Genomic DNA, 17,465 nt, shown 5'->3' on the forward strand with positions numbered 1-17,465 from the left:
CATCTTTTCAGTCACCACAATCTCTTATTCATTCTAAGGCCCCTGGGAGGCCTGGTCTTCTCTGAGGGAAGATGGATATGTGTGGATCTGAAGAAGAGTGAGTGGGGCAAATTTACTTGGGGAGGAGGGATAGGTGAACCTGATATCAGAATATAATATATGAAAGAAGGACAAATAAGCATGTAAATGTAAATGTAATAAAATAAGTTTTCCTATTTGAATGTTCAGATGGATTTCAGAGACTAAGCCATATCATTGAAGAGCAAAACAATGGCTTCACAGGTCATGAGTCAATACTAGCTAAAGAAAAAAATATGTATTTCCAACTAGGAGAACCTAGAAGTTTCAGATGTGGTAGGAAGAGTGTAACTCCAAGCGTCCTCTCTTCATCCTACTTATTTTCCTTATCTCAACATCCCTCCCTTTGCTCACCTACCAACCTAGTCCCTGTCTCACCACTCTAGCATCCCCCTACACTTGGCATTCCCTTTTCACTCATGCAATTTCCAGGTTTGTTTCACAATACCGCTGGTGCTACAAATAGGTTATAAAGTTTCTACCTTTTATATGCTCTTAAATTTCAGTTATTTTAATCCATTCTTAAAGATTTGCTGAAAATCATCTCTGACAATATCTGAGGAGTTTTCTTTGGAAAAATGTTGTTAATGGAAATTTTAAAACATTTAATACAGCTGTTCAGATTATATATTTTCTTTCAATATATGCAGCTCTGTCTTTCAAGCACTTCATTTATTTGTACTAATTTTTCTAAAGTATTGAAAAAATATTGCTCAAAATTGTGCTATTTCAATTTTGCTTGCTTTATTATTACTGAAAATCCACTTCATTAGCTTATTAAGGTAGAATCTTATGACATTGTTATTTATTTCCCTTCTTTATGAGTATAATACATGTAGAAAGATTTATTTCTTCTGGTCCTATCTATCTATCTATCTATCTATCTATCTATCTATCTATCTATCTATCTATTGTCTACTTATTATGAATCATAGAATCATGTTATTATGTTGAGTGTTTTTTTACTTTTAAATGTTTTTTCTTTTTTGAAGTACATAATTTAAATTTTCCTCTTGCCATTACATTTTGTTTAATATAAAATTTATTTGAAATAAGTGTGAAATCTATGTGTCTTCATCATTTTTAATATATTAAAATAGTATTTTGTTGTTGTAAAACTAATGATGTGTTATAGTCAATGAGAGAAATGGACCAAAAAAAGCTTCTCATGCATTATAGAGAGATTTGGGTCAGTATATTAGTATCCATTTTGAACTCTATGGTTGATTGTATTGTATGTGTTCTCATTCACATCCAAATAATTTAAACATGTAAATTATCTTGCAATATATGAGATAATCTGTTCACCACTTTACTTCTACTATATGTACTTCATTATTTTGAAGCATTTAGGAATGTTTCATCCATATGTCTTCCTTAGTAATCAACATTCATATCTCTATTAATATATTTTTAGCTATCTTTGGTATATCTGTGTCTTAAAATCTATTTTTCCATTATTAAAATGGATCAACTTTTATTGCTTATCTGGTATATCTGTTTTCATTCATATATTTTGAAACTATTTTTGTGATTAACATATCTAATTTAGACAAATTTGTAATTCTGTTTTATTTGTAATTAATTCAAACTTCCATATGATTATAATTCATTTTAAATAACATTTGGCTTTCCCACATTTTAAAATGTCTTTTAAATTTTACCTGACTGTTTTGATTATTTAAAATTTTTACATATTTATATTATTTATTGGCATTTTAGCTAATTGTCTTTGAATATTTAAGGACTTTTGTGAAAATTCAAATATATATATCTTCACCAAATATGTTAAATTAATATTTTATTATTATGACAAATATTCTGTCATTTGTTAAAATGTATTTTAGTTCTACTATAATATACAGTATGTCATATTAGGCAGAATACTACTGTTAAATTCTTTGACTCTTAATGCTACAGCCGAGTAGCAATGTGTGTTGTGCAGAATTAGTATGGGGCTTGTAGGTGGAGAATTACCAAGATAAAATAGGAAAAATATGACGTTTCTAAACCAATTTAAAAGGATTTTCAGTGGAGACATGTCACCCTGATTAGTATCAGTGATGTACGCTGTCTCCAAATTGACTTAAGATTCTTGTTAAGATACATTTAGTAAGTTGAAGACAGATCCAACAACAATGGCTGTTTGAAAGTAGACTTTAAAGGAGCTATTGTTAAAATTAAGAAGGAAACAATTTCCTTTATTTCTTTATAAAATGAAAAACATTAAGAAATTACTTATGAGCTATATACACACCAACAATATAAACTAGTTTGGGCAGTTGTGGGATTTTTAATAGTAATTCCTTTAAGTCCTCATACTTTGAAAAAATACTTCAAATCTCACATAAAAGGGGAAATAAAATCGTTACGGGAGTCAGAGGGAGGGAGAAAATTGGGTGAAAGAGAGAATGAGGACAGGAATGGGGGTGTCAGAATCAGGTGTGGTGAAAAACTGGGTAGAAGGCCGTGAGAATGAATGGAAATATACAGCTGCAAGGGTGAGGGGAATCTCTAGGAAGTGCAAGTTATCTAGCATGGTGGATGCTCCCAGGCATTAATGTTGATGACCTTAGCTTATACTCATAACAGTGGGTATATGGAATCTAAATAACCCACTTCCTGTAACTAGGCATGACTCCCATTAGAGGGATAAAGACACAAAACCATCCACCAAACTTTCAACTCAAAATTTGTCCTGTTTAAATTTTTTTTTTTGCACAGACAAAGATGGAGCAGAGACTGATAAAATAGCCAATCAGTAACTGACACAACTTGAGACCTATCCAATGGTCACACACCAATCCCTGACACTATTAATGATACTCTGTTATGCTTGCAGATAGGAGCCTAGCATAACTGTCCTCTGAAATGCTACACCCAACAGCTCACTGAAACAGATGTAGATAGCCATAGTTAAACACTGGATAGAGGTTGGAGACTCTTATGGAAGAGTTTGGTAAAGGACTGAAAGCCCTTCAATGATTAAGAACTCCATAGAAAGACCAACAGAGTCAAGTAACTTGGACGCTTGGGAGCATACATGAGATGGACCAAGGCTCCTAACACATATGTAGCAGGTAGGCTCCCCACTCTCTATGTGGGCCCCCAATTTGGATCCCAGGCTGTTCTTAAGCTCCTGCCTATCTCTAGAATCCGTTTCACCACAGCCCTGCTCTGTCTGGCTTAATTTGGTGAGGATGTACCTATCCCTGAAGAGACTTGATGGGCCAAGGTAAGGTACCTAGGGGTGCCATACCCTTTAAGAGAAGAGGAAGAGGAATGGGAGGTAGGACCCCCTGAGGGGACAATGGGAGGGATTGTAGCTATTGAAATGTAAAAAATAAATTACTAATAAATGAATTATTTTTAAAAAACATACACATTGTACCATATCTTATTGAATTAGTCTACATCTCACTTCTCAGAAATATATTTTCTGTTAAATACATTTTATTATTTTAGTAAAAGCATGTCCAGTAATACAAATGTGGTCCTGTTATTTTGACATTTGTAGAGATTTAACTATAAAGACATAATTTAGTAAGTAAACTGTTATACACTTTATCTTCCAATCTTCATGTCATGTCTGACAAAAGGGATTTATGGTTGTAGACTGAGGTTTTTGATCAAAATAAAATATTCATTTGAAATGTTCATGGCTCAGAGAAGATGGGATAATGGTTTAATATCGTTTTTCAGTCAACTAATGGATTATAATTACATAAATTCTATTATTTGTCCTTGCCAATGATCAACGAACAACTATTATATGTGTGTGTATGTGTGTGTGTGAGTGTGTGTGTGTCCTCTTTGAAAATATGCTTTCTACTTCAATGATTTCGTACTAAAATGTTAATATTTGTATTTTGTACGTAAATAGTACTGATGATAATATGCCTGTAAGAACAATAAAAGCTAACTCTCTATTTAATATGAGATTACATTTCATTTTCAAGCAACTTTAATTATTTACATTGTAGTTGCTAAAAAAATAACTGAAACTCAATTCTGTGCATTTTGCTAATCAAATACTTAAGAATATTTTATTAGATTTCATTAATTGTGCTCCAAAAATATGAATACACTTAATGTAAAATAAGTACCATTTACTACACACATTTCTAATAATGAAGATATATATATATATATCTAGTATATATATAATTGTTAAAATATATAATCAGCATGTCCTTTTAGTGTTTGTTTTACACACATTTTAGTTAAATATTGCACAAGTTATGACATAATATTGATAACTTAATTTTGCCTAATTCATATATTTGCTTTTTCCAGAAAAAAATTAGGTATAAATCATTAGAATTTTACTAAAACCAAATTCACACAAACAAGAAAGTGTACTCCTCAGGCTCTAGTCATACTTGTGAAAATTTATACAGTGGACATATATTTGTAACAAAAATTACAAAAAAAATATATTTCAAAATTGGAGGGCCTAAAAATAACTGGAGTGAGGTATTATGGCAGGAGCTGAAGGGAGGAAAGACAAGGAAGAAAGTTATATACTTCTATTATGATGAAAATGTTTAAAAATAAAGTTTAAGTAAAAAAAATTTAAAAAGTAAAATAACATGCATGGAGTTAGAATATAAATATTTGTAAAGAAGATTTACTGTTCTATCGATTTATGAAAAGTATGAATATAATTAAAAATAACTATGAATAAAAGTTTAATATTAGTGCCTGATGAAATTAAAAGTTTATAACTCTAAAATATATTGCTAGTATTAGGTAGCTGTACCAGAAATTACACTATAAAATGAAATAATCTTTGGAACAACAATTTAGTATTTTAAATGACATAAAATGTCTAGTTAAATGAAAAACCTGAATAATAAAAGTGTTTTATTAGTAGTAACTTAATTCTATTTGATAAATGTTTTCAGATGTATAGTAATCTTAAATGGTACATGATATTTTTTTGCCTCCATCAAGCATAACAGAGTAAACATTTAATGTGGAATTTCACATACTAATGTAAATATTTTGCCTAAAACATTTTATAAATTGTTATCTTACTTATATCTTCATTATCCACTTATTACTTGAAAACAATTATTATAGAATCAAAACTCAATACTACAGATATTACCAGATACAATGAGTGAATATCTTGTCCTATGTTCATATAAAACATCATGTGTGATTATTTTTACTCTTTGTAATATAAAAAATTGAGCAATACTACCATAGCAAATAAATTGGCTTTATTCCAGCATTATAAAATTTATTATTTCAAATTCCACTTCAATGAATATAGAAAATTGGCAAGCATTACTCTATGGTTCTCCTAGGCAAGCTACAAATTTTCTTTTGAGAATCTCAACCAGTTTACATCAATGCATCATACTTAACAGTCATTATTAATGTTTTAAAAAATAATAAACAACAACAAAAATGTAACCATTTCTCCCCAAAATAATTTGGAGGCAAAATAGTCTGATCACTACTTAATCAATTCATTGAAACTTTTAGTCCTGCCTTAAGAAAAATGTAAAATCCCCATTTGCAACATAACAGTACAGTTAAGAGCTTCAGAAATTTAGTTCTCAGGGCTGACAAAAAATGCTTTTACTATTCAGAAGTGAAAAGTCTTTTCTAAAAGAAAGAAAGAAGCCTGTTTACTGTAACTTTCTACATTGTGATGAAAATACATTAGATGTTATTTCTATTCTACAAAGTTACTTTAGAGGGTATTTGTAGTTTGGAAGAAGATTTTTACATTTTAAATCCTACAATTACATCAGGGAAAGAATTTCATAGTTTCAAATAATACACATGAATTGCACCTAACAGCATTAGAAATGACCTTTCTTTGCATCTAAACTAACTTTGCCTTTTAAGTAAGAAGAGGTTAATTTTAACTAAGACAATCTGCATAAAATGGGATATATTTCCATTGTTGTGATGGTTTATATTACTACACTTTTATGTGCAGATGTATAATTATGAAAAAGCTACTTATGTTTGTCAGGTTTTGTGGATTTAGGTATCATATCCATGGCATTAAACATGTGTTGCAAGAACACAGATACATCTCTCTCTCTTCTCTCTCTTCTCTGTCTCTCTCTGTCTCTCTCTGTCTCTCTCTGTCTCTCTCTGTCTCTCTCTCTCTCTCTCTGTCTCACACACACACACACAAACAGACAGACACACAAAGAGTGGCACAAATGCACACACAAATATATACATGCGCGCACACACACACACACACACACACACACACACACACACATATCACTTCTTGAAAGTTCTCTATAGTTCATGCCCTTGTGTAAGAAAGTCTAGCAATTGCTGCTCTTAGTTCTCATATAAGCAAAAAAATATAGCAGAAAAATTGTGATTTTTAGTAAGAGATTTATTAGTGAGATGACAAGCCAACTTTACTTGTTGAACTTGAATACACTTTGCATTTCCTTTTTTTGTTTTTTTTGGGACTGGAATAATATCTAGGACAACACACATGCAAGTGCCATCCATCTGCCTTCCATACCTAGTCACTGAGAATGAGTTAAATCATATTACAAAATTCGATCGTTTTATTAAGGCTAAATTACACCTATAGAAATATAGTCAGTTGAAAATGAAATCTTAATTTAATTCTTTTTCATAATTCTAATACCATCTGATGAAGAACCATGATATTGATGATTTAGCAGGTTGTCTCATCATAAAAACAAATTGAGTCAACTTCCTACTTTACTGACATATTGCTAACTCTAATTAAGAATGTAATATTCTTTTTTCACTTATTTTGGTAAAATTTATAAATTAAAACTTAATTTAACAAAATACTAATTTAAGTGGCATTTATTATTTAGTTGATTACTTTGATGTATCCTAGATAAATCCATAATGCAAAAATGTATGACTAGTAATATACTAACCATAGAACATAAGTCAAAATTATAAACTTTTATTCAAACTCCTCTGAATGTAAATGGCATATTTACTTTTAAGAATCATTTTGTGTTTCACTCAGTATATATGCCTGGGAATAAAGAAGAAAGACAAATTATGGATTTACAAAGCCTCTAATAGACTTTGATCGATTTTGAAAATGTCATATAATCCATATAAATTCTCAAATATATTTTTATCAACTAGTATTCAATTAAAATGCAAATCTTAAGGAAAGCCATCAAAGGAATGAAATCTATGCATTTATTACTTGTCCTCTATCTTTACTTACTTCCCAATCTGCCTTCTCTGAAAATAAAATGTGTATGTCTATAGTTGACTCATTATAGCCTGATGCTTCTTGCAGAATGTATTCATAAAAAGTGATCTGACTTTAAAAAATAGACTTAGTTCTGACAACGAATAATTTATTATGACTATGAATAAACTTTCTACCAACTTGGCTTTTTCACAGTTGGAAAATGAGAAAGTTTTGCTGAAGTACTGTGTAGTAGGGGCAGTTAAAAAATGGGGCAGAAATAAAGTTAAAATCTGAACTATACTGCATGTTAGAAAATTTTCCCTTCTTAGCATGAAGCTATCATGGTGATAAAAGAGACTGCTTTAATTATGCATATAGCAAAGAAATACAGTTTTGTAATCTATGTCAAAGGAGTAATTTGATCAAAAGTAAATCATTTAACTGCGCTCAAAGGTGTATTGATTTACAAAAAGCTGGAAGATGTGAATCAATAAATTAGAACAGGCAAATGACTATTGTTAAACATGTTTGTTCTATCATGACTTAATATTTATAAATTCTTTTAATAAGCATGGATATATGTAGTTTGTGAATTAATGGATTATCAGCTAAGTTTTAATAAGGTGTACATAGGATATTATATACTTAAACCATATTGCAAAAGTCATTTTTAAGGATAGATTTCATATACATGAATATATTCAACCTAAACTGAAGTCTTAATTGTATTCTTCTACATATAATTGAAATCATATTATTAAACATAATAAAATGAAAAAACAATCATTTAAAAACAATAGTGCAAAGAGAGACAGGAGGAGGCAAGCAGCCCCTTTTATAGTGGGCAGGCCTACCTGGCTGTTGCCAGGTTAAAAATGTGTCTGCAGGCACACAGGACATGCTTCCACCCCCATCTGATTATGCGGAAAGAGTTGACAGTCCGATGGCCTACTCCTCCAATGGCAAAGTGAATGGCAAGCGATCATACCCAGAGTCTTTCTATAAGTCAACGCCTTTGGTACCTGAAGTGACCCAGGAGCTTCCTCTGACCTTGTCGGTGGATGACTTCAGACAGCCTCGGTACAGCAGCAATGGTAACCTAGAGACACCTTCGAAAATGGCTCCCACGAAGGGAAAAGCAGGAAAGACGAAGAGGGCAGACCTAGACCACTATGAAACAGACTACACCACAGGTAGCAAGTCCTGTGACTAGCTGGAGAAGGACTGGGTCCGGGAATATCCACCTATCACTTCAGATCAGCAACAACAATTCTACAAGAGAAATTGTGATGCAGGACTACAGGAGTATAAGTGTTTACAGGCAGAACTGGACGAGGTTAATAAAGAGCTCTCTCGTCTAGACAGAGAACTGGATGACTACAGAGAGGAGAGTGAAGAGTACATGGCTGCTGCTGATGAATATAATAGACTAAAGGAAGTTAAGGGATCTGCAGATTATAAGAGTAAGAGGAATTACTGCAAGCAGTTGAAGAACAAATTATCGCACATCAAGAGGATGGTAGGAGACTACAACAGACTTAGACATTGCTGGAGGAGCAAGAGGTGCATCTGCCTGCCCGATATCTCTGCACGTCTCTCTGAGGCACATTGACTTTGGACTCTAATCTGGGAAGTTAAAACTTTGTGACCGTTGCAAAGCTTCTATAGCTTTAATACCATCAGTTCCATGTCTCCAGTATTAAAGCAGTTTATAAATGGCTTTTGATAATTGACTGGGCAATTAAGAATTTAACAGTTTCAAAACCAGATACACTGAAACAAATAGAAGAGAAGGTGGGGAAGAGCCTCGAATATTGGGCACAGGAGAAAAGTTCCTGAACAGAACTCCAATGGCATATGCTCTAAGATCAAGAATTGACAAATGGGACTTCATAAAATTGCAAAGTTTCTGTAAGGCAAAGGACACTGTCAATAGGACAAAACGACAACCAACAAATTGAGAAAAGATCTTTACCAATCCTTCATCTGATAGAGGGCTAATATCCAATATATACAAAGAACTTAAGAAATTAGACTCCAGACAACCAAATTACCCTATTAAAAAATGGGGTATAGAGCTTAACAAAAAATTTTCAACAGAAGAAACTCGAATGGCCGAGAAGCACGTAAAGAAATGTTCAGCATCCTTAGTCATCAGGGAAATGCAAATCAAAACAACCCTGAGATTCCATCTCACACCAGTCAGAATGGCTAAGATTAAAAACTCAGGTGATAGTAGATGCTGGCAAGGGTGTGGAGAAAGAGGAACACTCCTCCATTGTTGGTGGGACTGCAAGATGGTGCAACCACTTTGGAAATCAGTGTGGCGGTTCCTCAGAAAATTGGACATAGCATTACCTGAGGATCCAGCTATACCACTCCTAGGCATATACCCAGAAGATGCTCGAACATATAACAAGGACATATGCTCAACTACGTTCATAGCAGCCTTAGTTATAATAGCCAGGAGCTGGAAAGAACCCAGATGTCCTTCAACTGAGGAATGGATTCAAAAAATGTGGTATATTTACACAATGGAGTATTACTCAGCTATTAAAAACAATGAATTCGAGAGGTTCCTAGGTAAATGGATGGAACTAGAAAATATCATCCTGAGTGAGGTAAGCCAATCACAAAAGAACACACATGGTATTCACTCACTGATTATTGGATATTAGCCCAGAACCTTGAAATGCCCAAGATGCAATTCACAGGCCACATGAAGCTCATAAAGAAGGAAGACCAAGTGGGGGTGATTCGGTCCTTCTTAGAAGGAGCAACAGAATACTCAAGGGAGCAAATATGGAGACAAAGTGAGGGACAGAAACTGAAGGAGGGGCCGTCTGAAGACCACTCCACCTGAGTATCTATCCCATGTGCAGTCACCAAAGGTAGGTGCTGATGTGGAAATCAAGAAGTGCATGATGATAAGAGCCTGATATGGATGTCTCCTCAGAGGGCTTCAAGAGTGACATATTCAGAGGCAGATGCTCACAACTAGCCATTGAACTCATCATGGGGTTCTCAATGGAGGAGTTAGAGTGAAGACTTAAGGAGCTGAAAGGATTTGCAGCACCATGAGGAGAGCAACAATACCAACCAACCACAGCTCCCAGGGTCTAAACCACCAGCCTGGGAGCACTTAGGGAGAGATCCAGGGCTTTAGCTGAATATGTAAGAGTGGAGGGCCCTGCTGGGCATAGATGGAAAAAGAGAACCTTGACCTCATGAAGGCTGGACGCTCCAGGGGGTGGGAATTTTGAGGGTGGGGAGGTGGGAGTAGGGGGGTAGATAGAGGTTACATCCACAGAGAATAAGGAGGAGGGGTGAGGGGATTGGGGGTTCCTGGGTGGGTGGGGGATGGGGTAAGGGGACAACGTATGAAATGTAAATAAAACATCCAATAAAAAATTAAAAAAAATAAAAAAATAAAAAAAAGGATTTAACAGTTTCAACATTGATTCTTGTATTAAGAATGAAATATTGTTTGAGGTTTTAAATGTAAAGAAAGGTCCTGGTGTGAACTGTGATGTGAACATTCATATGCTGGACAGTGAAGTATGTCTTAATCCCAAGTGTGTTCTTCCTGGTAGACAATTAATTAATCTTTGTAGCAGATCTCAGGTAACTTATTTATAATCAGGTGGTTTTCGGTTTTTGAGACAGGGTTTCTCTGTGTAGCCCTGGCTGACCTAGAACTTACTCTGTAGACCAGGTTGTCCTTGAACTCACAAAGTTCCTCTGAGTGCTGGGTACAGGGATTAAAGGCATGTACCACTCTCATCACTTTTCCTGTAAGGAAACTGGGTCCCTGTGGTGACATCTCTAAACTGAAACTGCTTGCTTCACAAAGACAGTTTTGGCTAAGTCTGTTTTATTACTCTGAAAATTACAGCATTCCTGCTTTTTGTATTTCAGGGGACATACAATACATTCCCTACCACTGTTTTTCTTATATTGACTTTAACAAATGAATAGGATTATTTTTGGCTTTACATTTTTTCCTAACACTTAAGGTCATGTAAAATTAACAAATATGTGAAATTTAAGAATTGTAAATAATATATATTTACATTTGAAAGATGATTTTAAATCTGGGGTTAAAGTGCTTTTTAATCTTTTTTTTGATAACCCACTAGACCTTTCTATTGTATCAGAGTATCCAATTACATTTATAATTATGACTTGAATTGTATTTCACGGGAATGCTCAAGTTTTGTACATATTTTATTTTATAAAGTATTAAACCCGATGTTCTGTTTCAAAAAACAACAATAGTGCATGAAACTGAATCCACTAGTGTTCTATTATTTGTGCAGAATGTATGTTATTAGCACAAGAATTAAACTGATATAGAACATGTAAAAACACATAATATATTACAAAATGTTTAAATGAAAAACACTAAAATGTCCTTAATTTACTGCAATTGTATATGTCCTTAATGTTTTTTAAATTTCATAGCATACATTAGTATGTAATTCTTGGTCTATCTTTTTTCTTAACTGCTCTCTTCCAAAGTAAATTTATTATCTAATATATTTCTTATTAAAATGTATTTATGTATGTATGTATGTATTTGTATCTGTATCTATGGATTGATGAGTGAATGTTTGCATTCAAAGCCCAATGTATAGAAGTTAGAGGGCAACTAATAAAAATCAGATTTTTCATTTACTCAGTAGGTTTCTGTTAGCAACTCAGGTCATCTGTCTTGTAAGCAAGCAAATTTATCTGAGTCACCTCACTTGCTCTCATACATTTTTTTATGTATTGTAACAACATATCAATTTTTGTAATTGTATGTATGTTTATACGCAATGATACATATTTTATTTATTCATAAAATAAATGTGTTTCTATAGTTTGTAGATCACAGGAAAATGGGCAAGAAGGAATCAATTAAATTTGAAATATAATTGCTGAATAGTATTCCATTCTTTAAATGAACCACATTTTGCTGAGGTCTAGCCACAGTGTGAGGAGGGTCCTAAGACAGGTGGGAATGGGAGTGGCATTGATTCTATAATTACTTGGAGTCAGCAGTAGATGTAAATTGTCATTTCAGGTACTCTCTCTGTTCCCTAAATATACTCATCATTCTTCCTTCTCCTTTCTGATCAGAAAGGCTAAACCAAGTCTTTTATTTACTGAAATTACAACACTAAGACTTTGATCATTGTTGCAGATTTTCAATAATTCTTAAATTTACATAAATTCCATGTCCCAGATCCGATAGTCTGAACCCCCGCTAGCCTTACAGGTAGCTGGGCACAGCTCTTGCAGTTTTCTGGTACAGCAGACAACAATCTTAAGAAACTATTTTCATGTAAGAACAAAAAAGGTGACAGACTACTAAAATGTAAAATGATTCCTTACAAAGTTTTAAAATTGATATAAGCAATGTGGTTAGCTGTCTCTAATATCTTCCCAGGCATTCACATCGCCAAATCTTCAACAAGCAAGAAGAAATTACTAACATTTTATATGCTTTTACCTCATCTTTTAATTCTCTAATCTTTGTTTCCTCTCCCCAGCAATTCCATAGTCTTATGTACCCTTTTTCTAATACTATTTGTTATATAAATTCCTATTTTTCTATCCATAACCTTTCTTCTTGAGACCACTTTGACTCTCTATACTTGATGTTCCCAAATTCAATCTGGCTAATTAATGTAGCAGTCATTGGACCAGAGGAAAAATAGACTCATGATTCCAAATTCAAGGCCAAATCTGACAATGAACTATTCCTAGAACGGACCATGTGACTTCTAAGACTCATGTGTGATGTCTAGATTCTTTCCCATGTCCCTAAAGACCAAGAAGAAGGTCGGGTCCTGATCAGCTACAGTCTCATGACCACCTCCGTTTCTCATTACTGAGAACCTCATCTGTTTCATATGTCATGGAGTGATTAGATCAGAGTAATGGGGGAAGAATATTCCCAAGAAAGAAATATTGAATGTAAAGTAGTAAAGACAGTAGATCAGCTTCAGGGCAACAGCAATCGTCAGCACACGTGGGACTCATGGGGATAAATAGTCTGGCGACGGTCCAGGGTCAGGAACTGTGTCATACATTCATGCCATATTTGGCAACATTTTCTGTTTCCTTTCTTAAGTTAAAGGTCATCTGAGTTGTTTCTACCTTCTGGTTATTACGAATAAGGCTGCTATGAACATTATCGAGCATGTGTCCGCATGGTATTGTGGAGCATCGTTTGGGTATATGCCCAGGTGTAGTATAGATGAGAGCAGTATAGTGATAAAAACTACATCACATTGATACAAAAACAGATAGATTAATCAATGGTATAGAACAGAAGACCAAGAAACAAACGAACACACCTGTGAACTCTTGATCTTTGACAAAGAAAGAAAAACCATATTGTGGAAAAAGGAAAGCATCTTTAATAAATGGTGCTTGTCTAACTGGCAGTCTGCATGTAGAATAATGCAAATTAATCCATGTTTATCACCTTGTACAAAGCTCAATTCCAACTAGATCAACTATCTCAACATAAAACCAGATACACTGAACCTAACAGAAGAGAAAGTGGGAAATTGACACACATCGGCCCAGGGGAAAATTTCCTGAAACACCAATGGCTCATGCTCTGGACCTGATGAAACTAAAAAGCTTCTGTAAGGAAAAGGACACTGACCAAAGGAAAAAATGGCACCCTAGAGATTGGGAATAGAACTTTACTAACTCTACAGCAGATAGAGGACTAATATTTAAAAATATATGAAGAAAAATTGTTTCCTTTTTTCTGGAATTTTGTGTGCATGAGCCATTGGTGTTTGATTAAAATTTAAGTTTTGCATGGTTGTCTAATATCTATGATGAACAGTTGCAAAATTCTAATATTATTAGCATAATCAGAGTAGTGGGTTTAGGAAATTTGAGAAGAGAAACAGTCTTTTTAGTTACTTAGAGATATTATTGCATTCAATTATTTCCCAGACACCTAAATGAAGCATAAGAGAAAATGTTTTGTACTCCAGATTTTTGAAAGATGAAATTTTATGCTGAGAAACTATGATGTCTCATGTTGAATAACCCATTTCAAGACTATAATGACATAATTGATTGAAATACTTCATTTTTTCACTATAAAATTAATTATCTAGAAAGATGGTTCTTGAAGAGCAAAAATGATATTTTCTTTATTATATTTTAGAGAAGATCATGCATTCATTTTATCATAGTTACATCGAACTTTGGAGATTTCTGGTACTTGAGAGACTTTAAAAGTTTTCCAGTGATACATCAGAAATATAAATGAAAACACAGGAAAATACGACAGAAAATTCATGACTGTGTTTTCCAATATTAACAGGTTGTTAATGTTATTTTGACTACTTTTGTAAAAAACAATGACTCATATTTTCATCCCACAGGTAATTGTCATCCATTTCATGTACTTTACTACAAATCATATTTTTCTAAATGAAATTTAATGAGATTAAAGATCCATTAATAGTCCTATAAAATTTTTGCTTTTACTATGAGTACTTAAAGTAAAGAGGAGAACATTACTTTATTTTATTTGCATTATAATGCATGAATATTTTAAGGTATTAAGAGTATAATGTCTCTGTATATAATATAATCATACAAAAAAACTTCGTAATCAGAGGGAATCACTGGAATTAATATTTGCCTTTTATGGGACAGGCAGCTCACAGGAGCTTTTTTACAGACCTATGATCAAATATGTATTATTGCCAGAAAACTGATAGTTAACTGAATATATTTTAATATGAATATTAAAATATATATTAGAAAAAGAACAATCCTATTGCATGGATGTCAAATGACACATTAATTGAATTATTTTTTTTAAATTGAACCAAGTAAACATGATTTAATCATAATTATGTAGTGTATCTATATTATATAAGAATTATGTCAAAAATACTTGAAATAAGCTGTGCATGGTTTTGCATACCTTAATCCCAGAATTCAAGATAGCGGCAAGTTAAACTCTACAAAGAGATTTCCTGTACAGCCAGAACTACTCATAGAAACTCTGCCTTGAGAAAGGAGGAATTGGAGCCTGAAGTGTGTGCGGCAGAAATGATGTAAACACAATAGTCCTATATGAAACTATCAAAAACACTTCCAAAAGACTGTTAATTTCTTGTCTGTGCTAGTCCTATAATTCAAGTTTTTGACCTTGTAAATTTTAGAAAATTACTTTGTTTTCATGAAGGGAAGTTTTCTGTTAAGAAAAAGTGTTCCCACTCGTTTTCAATTTTTCCATGAGATATTATTTTATATACGTTTATAAGATCATTCATATATTTCAAACTGAAAATCTGTATTTTGGTAGTCATGATAGTGATCTGACAAGTAATTCTGTATCTTTACCCCCTCCCACACACACAGAGCTTCTGAGACCAGACTAGAACGCCACTTTCTTAAACTGCCTCTTAGGGACTTTATGTTTCATCATGTGACTTGCTTTGAGTTATTAGTTAGGAAAGGAAATCATGAGGAGCTATTGCTCCATCCCATTCATTCTACCTCGTTCCTGGATTTATTGGCTCATACACTTTAAAAAAACATATATCAGCCTCCATCACTGAACACAATCCCTTTCTATATACAAGATTTGCAAAACTAACCTAATTAACTAGCTTCCCTAGGGTCCAGTTTTCTTCTTTGATTGCAATTGTGTCAAACACAAGTCCTAGAATCATCTGGAACTAAGCAGTTTTTCTTTTCTAGCATCATTCTTCCAAGGTTGGACAATGATGTGGGCCGTTAAAAACATGAACTGAAACAAAACCAAAACTGACCATTCTGGAAGGAAAGAGTATCTAGTATGAAGGTATTTTGTTAAAAACAAAACATACAAAATGACCCTCATTTAGTATAGAATTTCTTATAAGGAAATGTACATTTTATTACCTAAGACTTTGCTCATTGAGTGTTGTTGTCCTAATTTTCATAGTTATATAATTATAAGTAGTTTTTAAAAAATTTAGGAGTTATGGTATCATAAGACTGATTTATTTGAAAATACTTGAACATTATAATTATATTTTCAAAAATTATATAGCAGTATAACTTTTATCATGGTTTCCAGAAATCATAAAAGTTCTTACTAGATAATAGGCTTTATGTAATGTAACTAGCAAATATGATCACCAGTTTGAAGAAGTATAAAAAGTCCTTTAAGAGATGCCTGCTTAGGATGATTACACTTCAATTTAAAATATAGCCTATTTCTAGAAAAAAAAATTCCTCTATTTCTATACTATTTTTCCAAACCATGAGAATCTTCTAAAATTTTATATTCATTACTTTATTTTTATATTTTATTAAGTTCGATTGAAACCTTTTCTCTTTGTTCATATGTATTTCATTGCAGTGAACACCAAGTTTATAAATCAATACTACATTAATTTTATTAGTGTATTGGAGATCATAAACATTTTTTTCAGAACCTGAAGCAAAGATAGATCTTCCTTAAATTTGAATAACTAATATAGGACTGTATCTTAAGTTTCTTAAGAGGAAGCAAGTGTACTAGAATGTTAGGTTAATTCAATACTCACTGCTTCAAGATAGTTTCACATGGATCTATTATGTTTCTTTCAATTGGCTACTTTGGAACAAAAAGCACTATATCAATTAGGCAATGTTTTATTCATCAGTGATGTCTAAAATAGAAACGTAGAAAAAAATCACCTCAAAAGATCACATGCTCATCACAATTAATATTCTATTTGTATTGTTATGATTCTTTCATGAATTTCCTTGTAGTAGACCTTAGTTTCCCTAGTGTCAACTTTGCCCTTGTAATATGTTAATATGAATGTTGAGGTGGCTCTGCAGTATCATTACTAAAACATTAATGTAATGTGATAAAAAAATCTCATTTATCTTTATAACTCCAACGAACGGTAGGTATTATATTATCTATGCTAGTGAAATTAATGAACTCAAAGATCTTTTCATTTCTAGTCCCTCAAGCACACTGAGAGGCCATGATCTTTCAGGATTTTCTCTCTGAAAAAGATAATTGACTTTATTTTTGTGAGAATATGAGACTCTCATGAAATTGAAAATAGCTCACACCTAAGCAAGATTATATAAATGGGTCACTCACTTAATATTAATATTTTGTGTCAACTTCTCTAAGCATAAAATACTGTAAAATTTAAATGTTTTCATTCCAACGATAACTATT

The 17,465-nt window shown here is 32.9% G+C and overlaps 1 protein-coding gene and 1 pseudogene across 6 annotated transcripts in view; one reads left to right on the forward strand and one right to left on the reverse strand.

The window, feature by feature from the left end:
* The window catches only part of Pcdh11x (protocadherin 11 X-linked), a 545,209-nt gene that overhangs the window by 16,548 nt on the left and 511,196 nt on the right, over positions 1-17,465 (reverse strand). The window lies entirely within an intron of this gene.
* On the forward strand, positions 2,502-8,873 carry LOC114624357 (annotated as a pseudogene).

This window comes from Grammomys surdaster, unplaced genomic scaffold, assembly GCF_004785775.1.
Source record: "Grammomys surdaster isolate TR1022 unplaced genomic scaffold, NIH_TR_1.0 61, whole genome shotgun sequence".
In the NCBI taxonomy this organism is placed as follows: Eukaryota; Metazoa; Chordata; class Mammalia; order Rodentia; family Muridae; genus Grammomys; species Grammomys surdaster.